A 22,793-nucleotide genomic window follows, 5' to 3' on the forward strand; every position below is an offset into this window, starting at 1 on the left:
GCTCTGGGGGCTCGAACCTGGAGTTCATTCTCTCAGCTGCACTGAGCTAGGGCTTCTCCGTCCGGAGCTCTCAGGTCCAGCTGCCTGTCCTATTTCTGGACACCTCCTTTCAGGACACGGTGAAGCCTTTGGAAATGTTTTATAACTCAATTCACATTTACTCACCTTTTTTTCCTTCACGTTTTAAACACACGCATAATTGAACTAAATCAACAAATCTGAAAAAGGAGAGGGCGGATCATCAGGCCTTTCTTTGTACCACTTCCCTAAACCTCTCTCAAGCCTTTGCTGTAATCTGTTATTTTATGTCGTTGTAGTAATAATAGCTTAGATACGGTTTAGCAATTTGCCTCTTTTCACTTAATGCCACTTCAAAGGTGTTGCTGTTGATTAAAATGCACCATTGAGTCCTCCCCTCCCACCCCATCCCACGGTCCCTGGAGGGAGGGAGGGGAACCCCAATGGAATACTGCAGAAACCCCTCTCCTCCCAGCTTGGGAGAGGGGGGGAAGGCAAGGGAGCTCCCAGGCGAGCGGGCTGTACAGGCGCAGCCAGAGAGGTAGTTCACGCCTCTCTGCAAGTTATTTTCAACCAATATAGCGCTTCATTATTCCCGAGGGTGCTCCCTTCCTCTTCTCAGCAAAACCTACAGGGGCATCCCGCCTGCAGAGCCTGCCGAAGTGGGGTGTCCATGGACCACTTACCCTGCAGTCCTTTGCCGCGGGTTCGGGGCCTGGAGCAGGCCAGGCTGGCTTTGGGCGGGATGCATGCTGATGACTCACATTGCGTCTCTGCTTCTCCAGGGAGGAAGGTTTACTACTCTGCCCTCTGCCTCACACGTCCTGAGCGTATGCAAGGAGCCCCCAAATGAGCCTAGGGCCTACACCAAAGCATCCCCAATCCAGGGAGCTCAGGAATGACTTGCCCTCCCACTGCTCCAGCTTGGGGCACTGCCCTATGGATTCACAGGCTGGCCAGGTTCTGCAGGGACCCAGGGCTTTAGGCTAAATGGATTGAGCCTCAGGGAGGCGAAGCGAAGCCCCCAGCAGGCCAGCAACAGCAGGGTCGCCCGAGTACCATCTTCCTCGGAAGCTGCGCTTTTTGCCTAAGGGGAAGGGAGTCCTCTAGTGGCAGGAAATGTTTTCTGCAGCATTTTGTGGACCTCAAATTTGGAATCTTGTTTCTTTGCTTTCTGGGGCCTACCTCCCCTGGTAAGAGAAAGAGTGGCCATCTCTCTGCCTGTAGCATTGAAAAGTCACACACCTTAGACCTGGGGGTTGTAAATGTCCCCAGTACTTGAGTTTAGTTTTATTCATATACTTTTAATCTAGGCTATCTCTCCTGGGAATTAGAAAGGACATAGGGCATGGAGTCAGACACCCCTAGGTTGGAATCATTGCTCTACTTTTTGGATAATTGACTTTGGGAAAGTTACTTATGCCATCTGAGCCTTAGCTCCCCACAGAACGTGAGGATCATGGTATTTTTTTTTAATTTTTAAAAAAATTTTGCTGTGATAATTACATAAGGAAACGCATGTAAACGGCATAGCACACTGCCTGGCCTATAGCATGCACTCAACAAATGTAGCTATTATCATTAATTTATTCAACAACAAATGGTCACGGAACAGTGTGAGGGGAAACAAGAATATGACAAGATTTCCATTATAACAGCTACAAAAAGCAATATGCTGTGACTTTTATTGTAAAGCTCATACGACCAGCTTAGATGAAATAGAATAGGAATTCCCATGCAGGAGAAATCTGGTCTGAACAGATCATCAGGGAATGGAGGAGCTGGATTTGGATTTCACCTGGATATTTATTTGCTAGATGATTCTAAGCAAAGGTCTGGGATTCCAGGAGGAAGGAGTATAAATTTGTGGGTGGGGAAGCTGAGAAGTGTTTGGAAGGCACCTGAGGAACCCATCACGACTTGAAAGTCAAGTCCGTGAATGGGGATGGTGGGAAGAGAAAGAGGATAGTAAGGTAGGCTGGTGTTGGGGCCAGACTTCATGAAGCTCAGGGCTACTGGCTTTTATGAGTAAATGTGTTTGGGGTTCCAAATCGCTGTAACGACAAGCTTCTGAATAAGGGGCAAGTGAAGGACTATCATATAAGAGGGGGAGAGGGGAAAGGCTAGTAGGTGTTTTGGAAACACATTGGATCCTTACAACTCCACATGTCTTACAGATGAGGAGGTCAGGTGATCTGCCCAGAAAGTCACCCTGCTGTAAATATCATTATTAGGGCTCCAAACCACATCTGCCTGATGCAGAGCAGAGCCCTTCTACACCGGCATGCTCTCCCCTACAAGTCTTTCAGAAGGCTGACTCTCCAGTGCAGGGACTGTGGCGACCATGAGTGACTCTCTAGGAATTATGTCCCTTCTTCTGCAGTTTCAACCTGTTCCTCCTGAAGGCATCCTCTGAGAAGGGGTGTTCTCCAGCATTCCTGAGTCGTGTATTAGATTTCTTCCTTGGTATTCTCTTTTCACCATTCTCCCCCCAAACCTCCCCCTAAGTCAATGACAACCCTAGCGTGGAGAACACATTGTGACGTCTTCTTAGTCATTAAAACAATTGTGAGCCAGCAGTCAAACTTCTATATTCAGGTCAGTGCCACGGAGCAGGAACCAAAAAAGGAGTCAGGAGGATGGACAAATGGACATAGGGGGAAAGACTGAACAGAGGAAGCCTCTAGAAGAATTAAGGCATAGAGCTAAGGGTGCCTGGCTGGCTGAGGCGGCAGGATGTGGGACTTTTCATCTCAGGGTTGTGGGTTTGAGCCTCATGTTGGGTATAGAGATTACTTAAAATCTTAAAAAAAAAAGCATAGAGCTAATCAGATACACAAACAAGGGCAGTGGGGAATGAGAGTAAGAGAGTTTCAGGTCCCCGTGTGCTGTGGTCACCTAGCCAATGCTGAGACACAGGGGAGGGGACCCAGGGAGGCTGGGGTGGCTGTGCTGGAGCTGAAAACATCAAAGTAAATTCCAGTGGCTTATCACTGCTCTTGAAATGCTGATGAGCTCTCCAAAAATTTAAATCATTTCTTTTGGCCTAGGAATCCTTTTTTTTTTTTTTTTTCTGCTTTTATTTTTAAGTCTGAAAGTTTAATTTTATTTATTTATTATTTAAGTTTATTTACTTATTTTGAGAAAGAGCGAATAATGTGTGTGCAAGAGAGAGGGGGAGGGGCAGAGAGAATCCCAAGCAGCTCCCCTGAGACTCCGGGGCCTGATCTCACGAATTGGGAGACTGTGACCTGAGCCTAGATCAAGAGTCAGATGGTTAACTGACTGGGCTACTCAGGGGGCCCCTCAAAGTGTAATTTTAAAATAAAAGTTTGTCTTCTCTTGGAACTAGAATGGCCACAAACCAACCTGAAGAATCGCTGGATGACTCCAGCTGCTCTAGCCCCTTGGCAGAAATCTACAATTTGAAATTTGCATTTCTTTCTCACACACACACACACACACACACACACACACACACACACACACACACATTCTCCAAGTTAACGGAACCTATAAACTGCATAGTCTCACAATGTCAACATTTTATAGATAAGGATAAGGAGGTTTTGTTTTAAGACATTTTTCTCCCTTAACAAATACACTTCATCTGGGCATTAGCAAGAATAATAGTGACAGCAAGAAACACAACTTAAATATATACAACCACCTTCAGAGAACAAAACAGTTACTCTAAGAGCCACATCTTTAATCATCTTTTTGTTCCCCACCTGTCACACTCCACAGCACAATGCTTTATTAAACCCTGGATGAGTGGGCCGGGAAGCTGAGAATATTGGAAAGAGTCCCCTTACCCTGCCACCAAGTTGGGTTTTCATTTATAAAAGGAGTCTAAAGAAAACAACACTAAAAAAATCCCATTACTGACTTCACTTGAATTTTCCTGATATTATTTTATAAAGGCTTTCTTTTAAAAAAAAAAGTTTATTTATTTTGAGAAAGAAAGCAGGAGGGGCAGAGAGAGGGAGACACAGGGTTCGATTTCACGAACTTGAGACCAAGACCTGAGCTGAAATCAAGAGTCAGGTGCTTAACTGAGCCACCTAGGAGCCCCTGAAGCCAGCCCTTGTTCAGCTAATTTGTCCTCTTCAGTTGCATTTAATCAGAACTTATCTCAACAAGAATTAAAGTGAATATTTATTGAGCATTTCCTGCATTTCCTGAATACTCTAAATTAAAAAAAATTTTTTTTACATTTATTTATTTTTGAGGGACGGAGACAGAGCACAAGTGGGGGAGGGGCAGAGAGAGAAGGAGACACAGAATCCAAAGCAGGCTCCAGGCTCTGAGCTGTCAGCAGAGAGCCCGACGCCAGGCTCAAACCCGCAAACTGTGAGATCATGACCTGAGCCGAAGTTGGACGCTCGACCGACTGAGCCACCCAGGCGCCCCAATTTCCTGCATACTTTATTCATAGGATTCATTTAATCCTCACAGCAGACTTGTGAGAAAGGTATGACGCCCACTTTATGAAAGGGGGAAACAGGATCTCAAAGGCAAGTAATGTGCCAAGGTCAAACAGTTCAAAGGGGCAGAGAGAGATCAAAACCTAGGTCTGACTCCAGGATCCATATTTGTTCATTTAGACCACACTGTGTGTTATTCGCAAATCTAGTTTTTTGGGGGGATTCATACTGTAATTTTCAGAGTGGTGGCCATCCCATCCACCTTGGCGATTCTGTTGACTTTGATTAGCTTGCCTCCTGACTTGCACAATGAAAAGTCCCATGTGGGTGTTCAAAGTTATAGTATCTCAGAGCACTTGGAATTGTCCTACATGCTTGCATATTCTGGGTTTTTTTTTTCATTTTTTTCTGTTTGTAGTTCGAGAAATTTCTATTGACATATTTTCAAGCGCACTGATTTTTCCTCAGCTGTGTTCAGTCTACTGATGAGCCCATCAAAGTTATTCTTCATTTGTGTTAGTGTTTCTTCGTTCTTTTTTTTTTTTTTTGATTCTTTGTTAGAGTTTCCATCTTTCTGCTTGAAGTCCCCATCTATTCTTGCATGTTGTCTACTTTTTCCATCAGAGTCTTAACATAATAATCATTGTTATTTTAAATTCCCTATCTCATCATTCCAAGTCTATGTCATAGCTGACGGTGGTTCTGATGCTTGCTTTGTCTCCTCAGATGGTATTCTTTTGTGCTTTTTTTAAAATCAAGTTTTATTTATTTAAGTAATCTCGACATCGAATGTGGAGCTCAAACTCATGACCCTAAAATCAAGAGTTGCATGCTCCACCAACTGAGCCAGCCAGGCGCCTCTCTTTCGTGCTTTTTTCTTTAATGTTTATTTATTTATTTTGAGAGAGAGAGAGAGAGAGAGAGAGAACACATACATGAGCAGAGGAGGGACAGAGAGAGAGAGGGAGAGAGAGAATCCCAAGCAGGCTCCTCAAGACTCGAACACACACACTGTGAGATCATGACCTGAGTCGAAATCAAGAGTCAGATGCTTAACCAATGGAGCCACCCAAGTGCCCCTCTTTCATGCTTTTTTTAACATGCCTTGTAAGTTTTTGTTGAAAGCTAGACATGACAAACTGGGTAAGAGAAACTGAGGTAAGTAGGTTTTTAGTGTAATGCTTTGTGTTATTCTAGGCAGGAGCTGGGCTGTGTTTAAGAATTGCTGTGGCTCTGAGTGCCACAGGCTTGTTTCCTCTAATTTCCTTGTTTTTTATTCCTCTGTAATTTTGGGGTTTCCCTAAGAACTCCTTCTTAGATAGACTCTGTGATATGCAGCTTTCCCAGTTAATCCACTGTTAGTATCCTGAAGCCTGTTGATGTAGTGGAAAGATGTTGGAAAGAGAAGTGTTTCATAATCTTATGATTAAATCTCATTGTTTTTAGCAGGCCTGAGCCCCTGGGCTCTGACCTTCAGAAGCATTTCTCAGCCTTTTTTCTCCCTTCTCTTACATGAGACAGGGAGGCTAGACATGGTCATAGCTGGCTAATTGTTCTTCCTTCAGGTAAGAGAAGGTTCTGGTAAGGTTTCCCTTGGAGGTCCCTATTAGGGAGAACCTTCTGGGTTTATTTCAAAATGGTTACCATGCCAGAAACATTAAGGGGATCTTCTCTACTCTTTATCATGAGAAACTGGTGGGGTTCTTGGAGGTAAAACCCATGAAAGTGTGAGGGCCCCTCTACGACTGGGCTCTGCTACAGGCTGAATGTTTGTGTTTCCCCCAAATTCATATATTGAAATTGTAATGCCCAATATGATGGTATTAGGAAGTATGGCCTTTGGGAGATGATTAGGTCATAAGGTCAGAGCTTTCATGAATGAGATTAATGTCTTATAAAAGGGCCCAGGAGAGCTGGAAGAGGGTCCTTACCAGACCATGTGCCCTGTTGACACACTGATCTTGGACTTTCAATCTCCAGAACTGTGAGAAATAGAAGTGTTTAGATTTAATCAAATTAAGATGAAGTCATTAGGGTGGGCCTTAATCCAATACGACTGCTGTTCTCATAAGAAGGGAGAAATTTACGGGTACCTGGGTGACTTAGTCGGTTAAGTGCCTGACTTTGGCTCAGATCATGATCACATGGTTTGTGAGTTCGAACCCCTCATCAGGCTTTCTGCTGTCAGTGCAGAGCATGCTTCAGATCCTCTGTTTCCTTCTCTGCCCTCCCCAGCTAGTGCTCATGATCTTTCTCTTTCTCCCTCAAAAGTAAATAAACATTTAAAAAAAAAAAAGAAGGGAGAAATTTAGACACAGATACACAGGGAAAATGCCATGTAACAATGGAGGCTGAGTGTTGTCTACAAGCCAAGGACCACCAAAGATTGCCAGGAACCACAAGTAGCTGGAAGAGGCAAGGAAGGATTCTTTCCTAGCCCCTTTGGAGAAAGCATAGCCCTGTAGACAACTTGATCCTGGACTGCTAGTTTCCCAAGCTGGGAAAATATACATTTCCATTGTTCTATAATACCCATTTAGGGTTGTGGTACTCAACCCTAGGAAATTAATAGAGTTCCCTTTCTATGGAAGGCCAGGCTTGGACCTTTCTGGGCTCACCCAATTCTATCATGTCTGTGCTTTCATCTTTGATCATTCTGTAACTCTCTAGAATAAAATGTAATGTAAAGAATTGATGGTAGTTGTAAATGATTCCTGTTTACAGACATGTAAATACATTTTCTCCAGTAAAGATGCAATCGATTTCATCCAGTGAAAGAGAACAGTCTTGCCTCTATTATTAGCAAATTCATATCAGCAACCTGTCTATAGATGTCTTTGTTATTTGGATTCTCCTTGTTAATAATTGTTATAGCTTGCTGATTCTCTCAGTAATAAGTGAGTTAAAAAAATTTGAACATATCTTCATTTTATATTTGTTTGTGTCATGATTTTACCTCTTTTTTTAATCATATTTTCATTACTTAGATTATTTTTGTTTTTAAATTTTATTTATTTTAAATATTTTGTTTTAATATTTATTTATTTAAATTAATTAATTAACTAATTAGTTTTAAAGACCCAATGTGGGCCTTAAACTTACAACCCCAAGATCAAGAGTCTCATGCTTTGCCAGCTGAGCCAGTCAGGCATCCCTGATTTTACCTTTCTGAAAAAGATATCAGTAAGTACAGAGTGTGAAGGGGGACTGTTCTGAAATGTCTACTGAGGGATATTTCTACATATTTCCTTGGTTCTTTCTCCATTCAGTCAGCTAGGGGACTCAACATTCACTGCTTCAGGAAAAGCAGAAAGCATAAAAAAGGAGTTAATTCCTGCCTTTAGTGTTTCCAAAGCCTAGCCCTCAGGCTAGGAAGGAACTGAGGCATCATCAATAGATTTTGAAAAATATAGGAGTATGAGTAAGTCTTTTTTTTTAATTTTTTTAAAGTTTATTTATTTTTGAGAGAGAGAGAGAGAGAGCAGAAGAGGGGCAGAGAGAGAGGGAGACACAGAATCCGAAGCAGGCTCCAGGCTCTGAGCTGTCAGCACAGAGCCTGACGTGGGGCTCGAGCTCACGAACTGTGAGATTATGACCTGAGCTGAAGTCAGATGCTTAACTGACTGAGCCACCCAGGAGCCCCAGAAGTCTGAATAAGTCTTATTCATGCTCTGGAGGTTGGATTAATATTTCCAGACTTGGGCTGAGTAGAGCGACAGAGAAGGTGACAAGGGCTGAGCACAGCCTCTGTGGACGCTAAAGAGAGGGTGTCTATTCCCTCTACCCCGTGCCACTGGGGGGGATGGGAGATTGTCCAAATGACATGGAGAATCTAGAGCAGAGGGTGTTTGCTGTTACCCTGTGTAAGCCTCCAGAATTTAAACACACTCCACAGGAGAGGAGCCATAAATTCTCTGAGATTAATTTACTATTGTTTCTCTCACCCCCACCGAATGGGCACTTGTGATAAGAATCAAGTTCAGCTAGGAAACTAAAGTTTGTAGATTTAGATTCAGCCCCCTCACCATAGTATCCCACTTCTTCTATTCAGGCATCATCATTTATTTTACCCATTTCCTAATCTGCTGCACATGTGTCAATCTTTTTGGTCTCTCAGCATCCAAATTCCCTTCCAGCATGAGGAGAAACAGAGCCAGACTACCTCTATAGAAACCAAAAGTCCCAAACTGGCTCCCAGGCTCCCTTGCCAGTGGGGCACAAGCATGGGATCCAGATTCTGCCCATCAGGCACATCCACCCCATGTTTGAACTAGGAACTGGTGGCATAAAAGCAGAGAGGCCCTGGAGGAACTCTTCAGCAAGACGGCACATTGCTTGGGCAGCCCACAGCAGTGGAGCTGGTGGTAATGACTAGAGCTTGGCACCGCTCTGGTTGGAAATGTAGTGGTAAGCCCACTGTGCCAGTTCTGCCCATGACCCAGGTACCCACTGATGCTGTTTGAAGTGTTGGGATTCGGAGCCAATGGCCAAGAAAGAATTCTTGAGCAGCCTTCAGTGCAAAAAGGTGGTTTACCAAAGCATGGGAACAGGACCCATGGGCGGAAAGAGCTGCACTTGGGTTGTGAATGGTGACTGATTATATAGCTTCAAGATGGGAGGGGGTTAGGGAGTTAGGGGGTTAGAAATTCCTTAGTTTCTAAGGAATTTTGGAAGCAAGGTATCCAGGACCTTGAGGGGGTTAGTTATTGTTAGGAAAAGGTCACTTATCACTGTCTAGTAAAACCGTAGTCATGAGACCCTTCAGCTGTATATGTATATCTAAGCATATGGGTCATATGCTTAGAGTATGGTTGCCAATGTATATCTTGGGGGGGTAGAGATAAAGAAAGTTTCCAAAGGGATTTTTATTTTTTATTTTATTTTTTAATTGTTTTTTTAACGTTTATTTATTTTTGAGACAGAGAGAGACAGCATGAATGGGGGAGGGGCAGAGAAAGAGGGAGACACACAGAATCGGAAGCAGGCTCCAGGCTCTGAGCCATCAGCCCAGAGCCCGATGCGGGGCTTGAACTCACGGACCGCGAGATCATGACCTGAGCTGAAGTCGGATGCTTAACCGACTGAGCCACCCAGGAGCCCCTCCAAAGGGATTTTTATATGTTAAAGTAGACTTACAGGATCCTGAGGGGTCAGGAGAATGTTAAGCTAGGATTCCTTTTTGTTTGTCCTTAGCAAAGTGTCATCATCGAGGCAGCTGAGCCCCTAGAGGAAGGTCACTTTGGCTGTCTCAAGGATGTGTCAACGGGCTGTAGGCAGTAAGGAAATTTAATTTTTCATTTGCCTTTGCTTTCCCACATCATCCACCTCTCCCGGCTACATACCTAGAGCTATGTGATATCCTTTTAATAAATCCCTTTTCCACCCAGATCAGCCAGAAATGGTTTCTTTTGCTTGCAATTAGGAACTCTACCTATAGACTAGACTATTTTTGGACCAGGTTGTTGCATTTTTTTACTATTATAAACAGCCCAGAACAAACATTTGTGAACAGCTATCTTGGTATCCTTGTCTAATTGTTTTCATTTTAAAAAAAATGTTTATTTATTTTTGAGAGAGAGAGAGAGAGAGAGAGAGAGAGAGAGAGAGAGAGACAGAGCATGAGCAGGGGAGGGGCAGAAAGAGAGGGAGACACAGAATCCGAAGCAGGCTCCAGGCTCTGAGCTGTCAGCACAGAGCCCAACGCGGGGCTCAAACCCGCAAACTGTGAGATCATGACCTGAGCCGAAGTTGGATGCTTAACTGACTGAGCCACCCAGGTGCCCCTCTTGTCTAACTTCATTAAGGAAAACCAAATGGCAGGATTGTTGGGGATTCATACTTCTAAGAGTTTTTGTTTTAGCTTTATTATTTTTTTTAAGAATGGCTTTCCAGCCCTTTTCCCCCCTAAGTTTATTTATTCATCTTGAGAGAAAGAGAGAGAGAGAGAGAGACCCAAGCAGACTCTGCACTGACAGCACGGAGTCTTACTTGGGAAATTCTCTCTCCCTCTCTGCCCCTCCCTCGTGCATGCTCTCTCCCTCTCTCTCTCTCAAAATAAACTTAAAAAAAAAAGAATAAAGCTTTTTTTTTTTTTTTTTTTAAGAGTTTTGATAAGGGGGTGCCTGGGTGGCTCAGTGAGTTAAGCACTCAACTCTTGATTTCAGCTCAGGTCATGATCTTGCAGTTTGTGAGTTCAAGCCCGGCATCAGGCTCTGCTCTGACAGTGCAGAGTCTGCTTGGGATTCTCTCTCTCTCCCTCTCTCTGCCCCTGGCCCCTCTCAAAATAAATAAATGTAAACAAAATAATCAAGGTGTTTTCTGTCACATGCTCTCCCCTTGCTGATGACTCCTGAGGAGCCATGTCTGCCCTTCCTGCACTGGGAGAAGTCTCTAAGGCTGAGGCATAGAGTGTACAAAGGGGGTTGGGGGTGCGGCTGGGGTATATCTTGGTCTCCAGTAAAGACAGAGGCCACTACTTCCTGAGTGAGGTGCCGGGAAGTATGCTTTATACATATTACCCGGTTTAAGTTTAATCCTTTCAACAACTCGATTAAATTTTCAGATGAGAGAATCGAAGCTCAGAGAAGTTAAGTTACCAACTTACTGGTCATACAGCAAGTGGGTGGGGCAGGTAGGTTTCAGGCTGAGGTCTGCCTGACTTTGAATCCTGTGCCTCCCTGGAGAAGTCAGTTCAGGAAGGGGTCCCATCCCTGTGCTTTAATAACACCACTTCCCCCCCCCCCCACCCGCCCCCCCAACTGAAAACATCTCAAGAATTCGTTCTTGGTCATTCACTCCCGGACCTCACATCATACCACTAGGTACCAGGGAGTCTGGTCCTGGTGGTCGTTCCTGGGACTTGGGTCTGCCGGCTGTTCCAGCCCCTCTTCTGCCGCGGCCCCTCAGCCTCGCGAAACGCGTCCGTGTGGGACTGCGGTATGGCAGAATCCCTTTTTTGGGGGCAGACGCTTCCCCCACATCCATGTGTTCAACCCCCACAGTACCCCAGCGAGAAGGATCTCTCATCCCCGTGGCTTAAGAGGGAATGAGCTACTTGCCTGGGTCACGGAGCTGCAGCCAGAGTCGGGGTCCAAACCTGGGGCTGTCCCGTGCCAGGCTTCGGTTCCCTTCTCCTGGTTATTTACTACCTCGGATGGAAGACGGAGATCCTGACGCTCGCCTCTCAGACCTGTCAGGAGGAATGGGTGCATATCCGCTCACGTGAAAGCCCTGGGAACACAGAAAGTTCTTTATCGATGTGGTCTGCCTCTCCTTTTTATAATCACTTTCTAATTTCAATGTCTGCACAGGTGTCGCCAGTGGGATGGTCTAACGAGGCTTATTTTCCTTCAGATTTCCCCCTGCACCTGTGGTCTGCTGCTCTTGCCACCAGAGAAGGTGGACCTGAGCTGAGGGGTGGCAGGCTTCTCTTCCTACCATGAGCTCTACAGTTCTTCCTACTCAAGGTTCTCTGCCTGGGGGTTCTGGTGGAAAAGGCCCCAGACGAGTCTGGGACTCCCTCCCAAGCACGCAGGGACCCATTCCTTCCACTCAGGACACACTCTTCTGTGCACCCCCACTTTGCTGCCCTGAACAGCCCACGCCACATGTCTGCCATGGTGACGTTTCACCTTCTCACCCCACAGCCTCCATACTCGTTCTCTGTAGTGAGCCCAGGGTCCCTTCCTGTTGTCACACCTGGATTGTCTTCTTGTGGATGCCCCTAGAACAGTGAGATCCGGGTGGTAGATGTTATGCCCAGAATTTGTGATCCCCAAAGACCACTAGGGAGCCGAGTCCGATGCAAAAGCAAAGAGCGTTTATTCGAGCTAGCTCGAGCTCAATCCCCTACCTGCACCGACGCAGCGGTGAGATACCAGGGAAAGAGAGCGAGTTTCAAAAGGACAAAGGTTTTATTGGGGCCTAGGGGCAGTTGGTGAGGTAATGGCCGTGGCCTCAGCCGATTGGCTGGGGAAGGGTCCTGGGGAAGGGTCCGAGTCCAGTTAGGCAGGTGAGGGGGGGTTACTCAAGGGGAGGAGGTGCGGTCAAGGTGAAGGACACAGAACAAGATGGAGTCGGCTGGCGTAGGCCTGCCCTTTCAGTAGATGAGGGCTGTTTTCGTTTGCCAGGGCTGACTGACTTACAACATACCACAGACTCGGAGGCGCCGGCCTGGCTGGCTCAGTCGGTGGAGCGTGTGACTCCTGATCTTGGGGTTGTGAGTTCAAGCCCCATGTTGGGTGTGGAGATTGATGAAGTTTTGGGGTGACGGTGGGGGTCCAGAGCCAACGGCCAAGAAAGAATTCTTGAAGACCTCTTTGGTGCAAAAAAAGGTGATTTTGTTCAAGCACGGGGACAAGACTGGTGGGCAGAAAATGGTGCCTGGGGGTTGTGAAGAGTGATTGGTTATAGACTACGGAATTGGGAGGTAAAGACAAAAGGGAGGCCTCCAGAGGGACTTTGATATGCTAAAGAGGATTCTTTAAGATACCTGAGGCCTTGCTACTTCAAGCTAAGGTTGTTTTTCCTCTTAGTAAGGCATTAACATTATGAAGGCAGGGGGTTCCTGGAGAAATGTTATATACTCTGTATTTGCCTCAAGTATTTGTCAATGGGCTGCAGGTTATTAGGAAATTTAACTTTACCGTGCCATTTCCTTCTTGCCTATGGAGGGGTGATGTTGGGGCTCCAGGAAACTGAGTCTATACATTTCTGGAGATGAGGCTATTGATAAGATTGCCTTTTTCTTGTAATTTACTAAGATATTTGTAAACTGATGGAGACTCCTGTCCTGCATGACTGTGATTTCTATCAGTTACTCATTTGTTTCCTTTCCTTCCCTTTGTTTTTGGGCAGCCAGGAGTGCCTGAGGAATACCGCCCATATCCCACCTGGGTGGGCGGGGGCGGGGGGTGGTGGTGGGGGTGGTGGGGGTGGGGTTTTAGCCTGTACTTTGCCCTCAGCTTGCCTTATGGTCCCTCATCAGAGATGGCTTAATTTTTTTTTACTTAAAACCACAACAAAAAGTACCACAGATTGGGGGTACAACAGAAACATATTCTCTCACAGTTTGGAGGTGGAAAGTCCAAGATCAAGGTGCCAACATGGCTGTTTCTTCTGTGGCCTCTCTCTTTGGCTTGCGGATGGCCGCCTTCTCCCTGTACCTCCGCCTGATCTTTCCTCTGTACCCATCTGTGTCCATTTGTCCTCTTCTTATAAGGAGACTAATCACATTGCCTTGGGGCCCATCCTAATGACCTCATTTTATCTTAATGACCTCTAAAGACCCTGTCTCCCAGGTACCGGGGTTAGGACTTGAAAAAATGAATTGGGGGGATGACACATAATTCAGTCCATAGCAAGGGCCAAAGGGATATTTTAGAGGGATCTCCGAAGTCAGAATCTTGCACAAGTGAGGACAGTGCAGCAGGGAGGGGACTGGGAAGGTCCCCTGACTCCTGCCTTGTTCTGCAGTACCTGGTGGTTGCTACGGCTTCAGCTCTTTCTCTCCTCACAGAGGGGCAGGGGCTGGAGTGCTCCCTGGGGCCCCAGGAGGGTTGGACTCTGTTTTTGGTGGGAATCGGTTTGGGGAACACAAGATCCCCTAGGATCTTGGCGGGGTGATTGGGGGCTGACTCATGTCATAGTCTAATGCTGTCTTTCTTTTCTCTGTCACTTCTCTCCCCTCCCTGTCTCCCTGGTGGGTCGTCCCCATTGCTGCAGCAGGACTGAGAATCCCTCCCTTGTCCCACCTCATGCCTGCAAAGTCCCTTTGACCTCAGGCAGGAGAAACTCTTTGCCCAAGAATTCACTTACCTTCCCTGGGCTTCTGTTTCCTTGGCTGTGGAATGGGGAGGCTGGGAGAGGCCCCAGGAGGAGAGCCCAGTGAGGTCCCAGGCCTATGTGACCCCTGGAAATCTCTTGTGGGTTCTTGCAGGACTGGCTTCTCCTGGTCGGTCTAGGTTCTGGGAGAGAGAATGAGACGCACTGGTTACCGCTAACGGCCCCCGGGGCTGGGTGTGCCGGCCCATCCATCTAGCTGCTCCTTCTTCCCCAGTAAGCCTTCTGGGGTTGGTGAGTTGGTGACCTTGGGTTTGGTGTGTCATAATCCTGGTCCAGCAGTTAGCATGGGGGTCACCCACGTACGGCCTGCTCATCAGCACACCAAATTACCAGGCCATCTCTTCACTGTCATACGCATTACTAATATGCCTGGGACACCTCTGTGTAAGTTGTACTTGGATTGTGCTTCTTTTTTCTTTTTAATTTGAGAGAGAGGGAGAGAGAGAGCCCAGGAGCGGGGGAGAGGGGCAGAGAGAGGGGAGAGACAGAGAGAATCTTAAACGGGCTCCATACTCAGCAAGCAAGTGCATACACACACACACAGGGTGTGCCCCGTGTGCATATACTTGTACACTGAGGAAACTGAGGAAGCTTGAAAGATTGAAGAGGCTTGGAGAGACACTTGTTACATGCAGGGATGGTTTCATCTTACAGTGGACTGAATTACAGTTCTCTCTCCACAGCCTTGGCTGGCATCTCAGTATATGGCCCTTTGCTTTCTGCTCTGATGAGCCCTGCCTCCACGCAAGCTGACAGTAAGACTAGAGAGGGTGTCCACGTGGACCTCTGCGTCTGGAGTGGTGCGGGGTCTGTCTAGAACTTAGTGAATGTACAGTGAGAGCCATCTTGTGAGTTCTCTTCAGCTCAGCTGGGGACTCTGAAAGTTTCTTGTTTCTCTGCTGGATTGAACTGCATTTGGTTCTTTCTGGATGCCTCTAGAGGCTGGGCATTTGGAACCAGTTGTACATTCTCATCAGTTTAGCCAATAAGAACAACAGCTGTTATCAGCAGGGATTCAAACATATAAACATTGAGGCCCGAGTCTTTTTTTTTTTTTTTTTCTCCCATTGGAAAGATGTAATAGTATAAAATTTGGAAAGCTATTTTATTGAATGTTTAAAATGACAAAACTAACATTCTCTGTGCAAAATATTCAATAATACAGACGTGGATAAAGGAAAGTTAATTATCCCCTCTTCCTTTCCTGATCCCAACCCCATATGGACAGCTTGGGGTGGATCTTCCTACCCTTTTCTCTATACCCTTGCAAACATGTACAAACACAAATTTAAAGTTATTAAGGAGGGGCGCCTGGGTGGCTCACCTGGTTGTGTCCAACTCTTGATTTTGGCTCAGGTCGTGATCCCAGGGCTGTGGGATTGAGCCCCAAGCCCCTGCTTGGGATTCTCTCTCTTTTTCCCTCTGCCCCTCTACCCTGTTTGTGCACTCTCTCTCTCTCTAAAAAAAAAAAAATAATAAATAAAAAATAAACTTATTAAAGAAAATAGCAGCTTTGGGGCGCCTGAGTGGCTCAGTCAGTTGGGCGTCTGACTTCGGCTCAGGTCATTTTCTCACGGTTCCTGGTTCGAGCCCCACATCGGGCTCTGTGCTGACAGCTCAGAGCCTGGAGCCAGCTTCGGATTCTGTGTCTTCCTCTCTCTGGCCCTCCCCCACTCATGCTCTGTCTCACTCTCTCAAAAATAAATAAACATAAAAAAAAAACAGCTTTATTGAGATATAATTCACATGCTGTGCAATTCACCCTTTTAAAGTGCAGAATTCTATGGTTTTTAGTACATTCACAGAGTTGTATACCCACACACGATAGTTTTATTACCTCTTAAAATAAATACCATGTTTCACATGTCTATTCATAATACTTAGTAATTTTCCTTTTTTACTTATTATATCACAAAAGTCCCTCCTGACCAATAGATCTAGGTCTTATTTATTACTTTTAATAGCTACATAGGTAATATGTATATGGGTATATGGGCATACCATATTTCATTGTATGGATATACGATGGTCTATTTAAACATTCAGGTAATTTCCCATTTTTTTGTTATAACTAACAGAAGAATAAAGAGTGAGCAGAAATGAATGGAAGTATCTATGGGAGCTTAATATATAGTAAAGGAGGCCTTTTCATCCTATAGAGGAAAATTCAATAGGCACTTTACTTAATAAATCATGCAGGCATATTTTGCTGGCCATCTGGAAGAAGATAAAATTAGACACCTATCTCATACCATGTATACACAAATAAATTCTTCCCAGAAGTCAAAAAATATTTGCAATGTATTTGATTTAGTAAAGATTAGTATCTCTAATATATATGTTTCTATAAATTGATAAAGGAAAGTAGGTAAAGAATACGTAGGGTTTATAAGGAGGGAACGTAAATGGCCAATAAACCTGCGTTCAGCTTTTCTGCTGGTTAGGAAAATATGAATAACAGACAATAAAATACCACTTTTTTCATACTTGCATCTATGGCTCAGGTGTTTTCCCCTCCCGGTTGGGAACCTGAGGGTTTACCACTCAGGGCCACAGAGCCACAGTCTGCAGGGGACTCTCCACAAGCTGGTTTATGGCCCAGCCAGGCAGCAACGGTGGCTAATTGGACTCTTGGAGGTAGGTCATGAATGAAGGGGTACCTGAGTGAGAGGAGAGTACTAATGTGATGAAGATGATGACAGCTCTCATACTACCCAAAGAACAGTAGCAAAGTAGATCTGTAAGTCCCGGCGAACTCATGGAACTGCGTGGGATGCACCTGGGGGTGGTGTGGAGACGGGTGGTGATGGAGAAACTTCATGGAGGCAGTGAGTGGGAAGTGAGTGGGGAGAGGAAGAACAGGGGCTGTGGGCTTCCCTTTGGATATCCAGTCTACTTTCTCTATGGATTGCTGATGTTCCCAACAGGGGACAGTCAACACTATTTCTTTTTTCCACGCTATGATCTGGCACCCTCTGCTTATGGGTCTTCTGTAATGGATAACTTGCTTGACCATAGAAGCAAGTACGTATTGTTGTCCACACCCACCTCTTCAGTGCTCTCTTGGTTACTTTGGGTTCCAGACATCATAATTTTCATAATTTAGAAACAAATCTGCCTAGTTTATTTTTTAATATATATATTTTGTAATGTCCATTTATTTTGAGAGAGAGAGAGAGAGAGAGAGAGAGAGCAAAAGCTGGGGAGCAGACAGAGGGAGAGAGAGAATCCTAAGCAGGCACTACACTGCCAGTGAAGAGCCCAACTCGGGACACAAACTGTGAGATCATGACCTGAGCCGAAATCCAGAGTCAGAGGCTTAACTGACTGAGCCACTTGGATGCCCCTGCCTAGTTTTTTATTCTCCTAAAGATTTTATTTTTTAATGTCATCACTACATCCGACATTGCACTCGAACTCACAACCCTGAGATCAAGAGTTGTATGCTCTACCAACTGAGCCAGCCAGGCACCTCCAAATCTGCCTCATTTAGACCTCTTGGACTTTGGAGAAATTTCCAGAGGCTGATAGATGCCCAGACATGTAGTCTCAAAATCTCTAACATCTGTAATATAATATGGGTTCTAGCCACAACTCATTCCTTCACCCACTCCCTCATTCATTTGTTCGCTCAGTAAGTAGTTATTCTAAGCTGAGAACTGGGCTAAGAAGTGGGGACACGGAGACAGGGATGACAGAGATTCTGTTTTCCAGGAGCTCAGAGGCCAACAGGGTTGCTCACCAGCCAGCTCTGTGAGTGAAGAAAAGCTCTTTCCTCTCTCCGTGGCTCAGTTTCTAATTTTTTAAAAATGTATTTATTTATTCTGAGAGAGAGAGAGAAGAGTGCAAGTGTTCATGTGCACGAGTCAGGGAGGGGCAGAGAGAGAGGGAGAGAGAGAATCCCAAGCAGGCCCCATGCTACCAGTGCAGAGCCCAATGTGGGGCTTGATCTCAAGAAACCAGGAGATCGTGACCTGAGCCGAAATCAACAGTTAGATGCCCAACCCACTGAGCCACCCAGGTGCCCCTCAGTTTCTAATTTTTATTTATTTATTTTTGGGAAAGTGCAATGGGGGAGGGGCAGAAAGAGGGGAACAGAGGATCCCAGTGGTCTCCACACTGACAGGCTGATAGCAGTAAGCCCGGTGTGGGACTCGAACTCATGAACCGTTGAGATCATGACCTGGATCGAAGTTGGATGCTCAACCAACCGACTGAGCCACCCAGGCGCCCATCAGTTTCTGATTTATAATAGAGAGGCTGTGCAGGATGGCTTCTAAGCTCCAATTATGAAGATTCTAAAATTCTGCATTTACTGAATGCAGAATGCATTTAAGACTTCCCAGGGCACATGTGTTACCCAACTCTTTTGGTGAATAGAGTGGCAAATGTGGTCTCTTTGTCACGTAACTCTGACTGTCTCCATCTTAGGACCATGAAAAAGGGGTGGTGTTCCGCTGGCATCCGGAGCCATTATTCCACCGCTGCAGACAGCTGAGAATAGGTGTTTGCCCAGTGGAACCACAGACGCACCCTATCTGCCAGCAGCAGGCAGGTTCCATTGTTAGGTCTCCTCCGGTGCCTGGCGCCTTCTGCTGGATGGAGGCTCAATTTATGTTTACAATATAAACTGGCTCATGGATACTATTTAAAAAACCTTTTTTTAAATTGTGGTATAATACGCGTAACATAAAAGTTAACCATTTTTAGGTGTACATTTGGATTGTTGTGCAATTATCACCATCATCCATCTCCAGAACTCTTTCCATCTTACAAAATTTAAACTCTGTATCCATTAAGTACTAACTCCCCTTTCCTTCCCCCCCCCAACCCCTGAGCCCTAGGCTCTGCCAAGCACCATTTTACTTTTGTTCCTATGATTTTGAGTGTTCTAGTACCTCATATAAGTGGAATCATACAGTATGTCTCATTGTGACTGGCTTATTTCATGTAGCATGGTATCCTCAAGGTTCATCCACATTGTAGTGTCAGAACTTCCTTCCCCTTTAAGGCCGAATGATATTACATTGTATGTGTATATCACATTTTACTTATCCATTCGTCTGTTGATGGACACAAGTTGCTTCCACGTTGTAGCTACTATGGATAGTACTGCACTGAACATGGGTATACAAATCTTTGAGATCTTGCTTTCAATTCTTTTGGGTATTGCTGGATCATATGGTCAGTCTATTTTAAACTTTTTTTTAGGAGCCTCTATACTTACTGTTTTCCATGGCAGTTGTACCATTTTGCATTCCCACCAGAGGTGCACAAGACTTCCAATTTCTCCACGTCCAACCAACACTTGTTATTTTGTTTTTGTTTTGTTTTACTAGTAGCCATCCTAACGGACATGAGGTGGTATTTCATTGTGGTTTTTGTTGCTATTTCTCTAACGGTTAGCGATACAGAGCATCTTTTCATGGGCTTATTGGCCATTAATAATATCGCTGTTGGAGAAATGTCTATTCAAGTCTTTTGCCCATTTTTGAATCAAGGTATTTTTTCTTTGTTTGTGTTTGAGTTTTGGTTCCCTGTATGTTCTATTAGTCCATTAGTCCATTATCAGATATGATTTGCAAATATTTTCTCTTTCTGGGGGTTGCCTTCTAACCCTGTTGATTGTGCCCTTTGATGCACAAAATTCTGAATTTTCATGAAGCCCAATTTCTCTATTTTTCTTTTCTGTTGCCTGTGCCTTTGGTGTCATATGCAAGAAATCACAAATCCAATGTCATTAAGATTTTATCCTACATTTTCTTCTAAGAATTTTATAATTGTTGCTCTTACTGTTAGGTCTTTGGTCCATTTTGATTTTTCTAGATGGTGTTAGGTGAGGGTCCACCTTCATTCATTTGCAGGGAAATATCCAGTTTTCCTGGCAACATTTGTTGAAGAGACTGTCTTTTCCCCACTGTTGGAAATCATTTGGCCACATATGGAAGGGTTTATTCCTGGGCTATCGTATCTTATTTCATTGGTTTGTCTGTCTTTATGCCAGTGGTCATTTGAACCACTCTCCTACTGAAGATAACTGAAAAAAAAAATGGACAAATGTATTTTTTTCTTAAAAGCATTAAACTGCTAACAAGATAGCGATTGTTAGTCATTACTGATCCAAGATCAAAGAGAGGTTGGAAATCTAGAGATGAGCTTAACAGCAGCTTTGGCCTAACTGTTTCTCGTGGGGATGTTTGCCAGTCCTAAAAGAAGTAGCCAAGAAATGAGCCATGCTTTTGACAGCCTTGGGGGTTAGAGAGGCAAAAGGTGAAGTACAAGCTTACCAAGGTAAGCAGGATAAGTGGACTGGTTGTACCTTGGGAATAAGGTGAATGAGAAGAAATTCAGATGTGAGATAGACCTTGGCTTTGAATCATCTGGGTGCTTCAGAAAATCTCAAGCTCTGAAATGGAATTATGTTGGTTCTAAATGTTTAGTGCCTCTTGGCACCTGGTAGGAAACAAAACAAAACAAAAAACAAATGCTCTCTAGAGAAAGATCTCCTTCTAAGTTTCAGATTATTTCCTCATATAGATGTGTCAGTCATGCTATCAAATGTAATCAAGCACCAAAGAGAAAAAAGCAATGAGTGAGCATCAACAGAAAACACAAATAGAAACAGATCCACAGGGACCCGTTATCAGACACAGTCTGCAAGGCACTGTGCTTACTATGCTAAAAGATATAAAAACCAAGCTCGACATTTTCAGCAGGGAACCGGGAACCATTATGAAAAGTGACATGACAGCCTGGCTGGCTCAGCTGGTAGGGCATGCGATTCTTGACCTTGGGGTTGGAGTTTGAGCCCCATGTTGGGTGTAGAGACTACTTAAAAATAAAATACAATGTGACATCACAATTTTAAAAACAGCCAAATAGAAATCCTAGAACAGAAAAATACAGTAACCGAAATTAAGATATCGGTCAGCTTTAAAAGTGGATTAGACATAACTGAAAGGAAATCAATTAATTCCAAGTTAGGGCAGAAGGAACAATGAGGTGTGCAGCACTGATAGACAAAAGGACGAAAGGCAGAGGCGGGAAGGAAACTTGGAGGATGTGGTGATAAAGTCTGGCAGGCAGAAAACCTGTGACCCAGAAAGTGAAGAGAGAGAATGGTGAGAGGCATTATTTGAAGAGTAACGGTTGAGAATTTTCCAAAATTGATGAAAAGACATCATTCGCTATCCAGGAAGCCCAATGAATGCCAAGCTAGATAAATAAAAGGAAGTCCACACAGAAGACAGGTCATAATGACATCGCAGAATACCAAAAGCGCAGAAAAATCTTTTAAGGAGAGATAAGTCAGAAAAATAACACTGGCTTCAAAGGGGCAACTGTCGGACTGACGGCTGACTTCTCAACAGCAGAAACAGAACCCAGAAAACAGCGGAATCGGCTTTCTCATGCGAAGAGAGAAAATAGGTGTCGACCTACAATTCTCTACAGTCAGAACCTCAACATGAACTCAAGGGATGGGGAGATGAGGAGAGAGGGAAACTAACACAATCCTAAAAGCCAGAAGGCAGATGGACAACAGAAATTGCCCCCACAAGCCCACGAGAGCGGGATCCCCAAGCCAGCAGTGGGGAAAGTCAGGACCATCACAACCCACACAGCAGAATCTTCTTAAGGCTCGACAACCGGGGGCACCGGGTCCCTCTGCGTCGGGGTGTGCACGGGGTGGGCTAGCAGAGAGGACTGGTTGCACTGTTCAGGAGGCAGCTCCCTTGGTGCTCCTCTCCTAGCACTGTCACTGGGTGACTCTCTCCCCCCATCCCAGCACCAGCCTGGAGACTCATTCTCAAGAGAAGAAAGAAATGAGGGTCTCTGGACCCCAGGGGAATGGGAGGCAAGGCCAGGCAGAATAAGGAAGTGTATGCAGAGCGGATTTTAAATATGGATTTCCTCACCTCTTGCAGCCAGCAGCTAGACCCAGCTAGGCCTGCCTCCTCCCCGCAGGCTGAAGGACACTCCCGGGGGCTGCTGGTGAGCTTGAGAGAACAGGGCTACTCAAAAAGGGCCCGGCCGACCGCCCCCCTGCCGCACGGCTGCCGGGCCAGTCTGTCTGCACACTCAGACTCCCCAGTAGCTTCCTTGTGTGCCATTCTTCATTGCAAGGGTTGTTAAACATTAAAGGAAAACCTCGTGTGAGAGATGAGAACAAAGAGGAGGAAAAAAAAAATCAACTTGAAAGAATCAGAGACCATGTGGCAAAACAAAAACCAGTAACAAAAATATTGCATCTTGAACGTGGGCATTACACCCACAAAACCAGACTGGGACGTTGTGCAGATGAGGTCTCTGTAGGCTCCAAGCTCCCTTCTTGCCCTTTTGAGTTCTCTGAACCACAGAGGGGTTAGGAGGCGGCCAGTTGTATTTCCAGGCTCTCCTGCAGCTGCTTCTGGTTGCCAGTGGAAGATGCTGGTGGGGGCTGGAAGGTGGGAGGAAAAAGGGGAGGTTTTTCTTCTGCGGTTTGGCAGGGCCTGTGGCAGAAGCAGC

General features: G+C 45.2%; 1 long non-coding RNA gene across 2 annotated transcripts; it reads right to left on the reverse strand.

Annotated features, from left to right (window-relative positions):
• Positions 1–11,399: 11,399 nt before the first annotated feature.
• LOC128311287 (uncharacterized) lies at positions 11,400–22,470 on the reverse strand. Of its 2 annotated transcripts, XR_008289614.1 has the most exons (4): positions 22,205–22,470; positions 20,082–20,325; positions 14,262–14,410; positions 11,400–11,634 (listed from the first exon to the last, which is right to left on the reverse strand). It is a non-coding gene; the product is annotated as an uncharacterized LOC128311287 (long non-coding RNA). The 2 variants fall into 2 exon arrangements; XR_008289615.1 differs by lacking the exon at positions 20,082–20,325.
• Positions 22,471–22,793: the final 323 nt, after the last annotated feature.

Source organism: Acinonyx jubatus, chromosome A3, assembly GCF_027475565.1.
Source record: "Acinonyx jubatus isolate Ajub_Pintada_27869175 chromosome A3, VMU_Ajub_asm_v1.0, whole genome shotgun sequence".
NCBI classification, from domain to species: Eukaryota; Metazoa; Chordata; class Mammalia; order Carnivora; family Felidae; genus Acinonyx; species Acinonyx jubatus.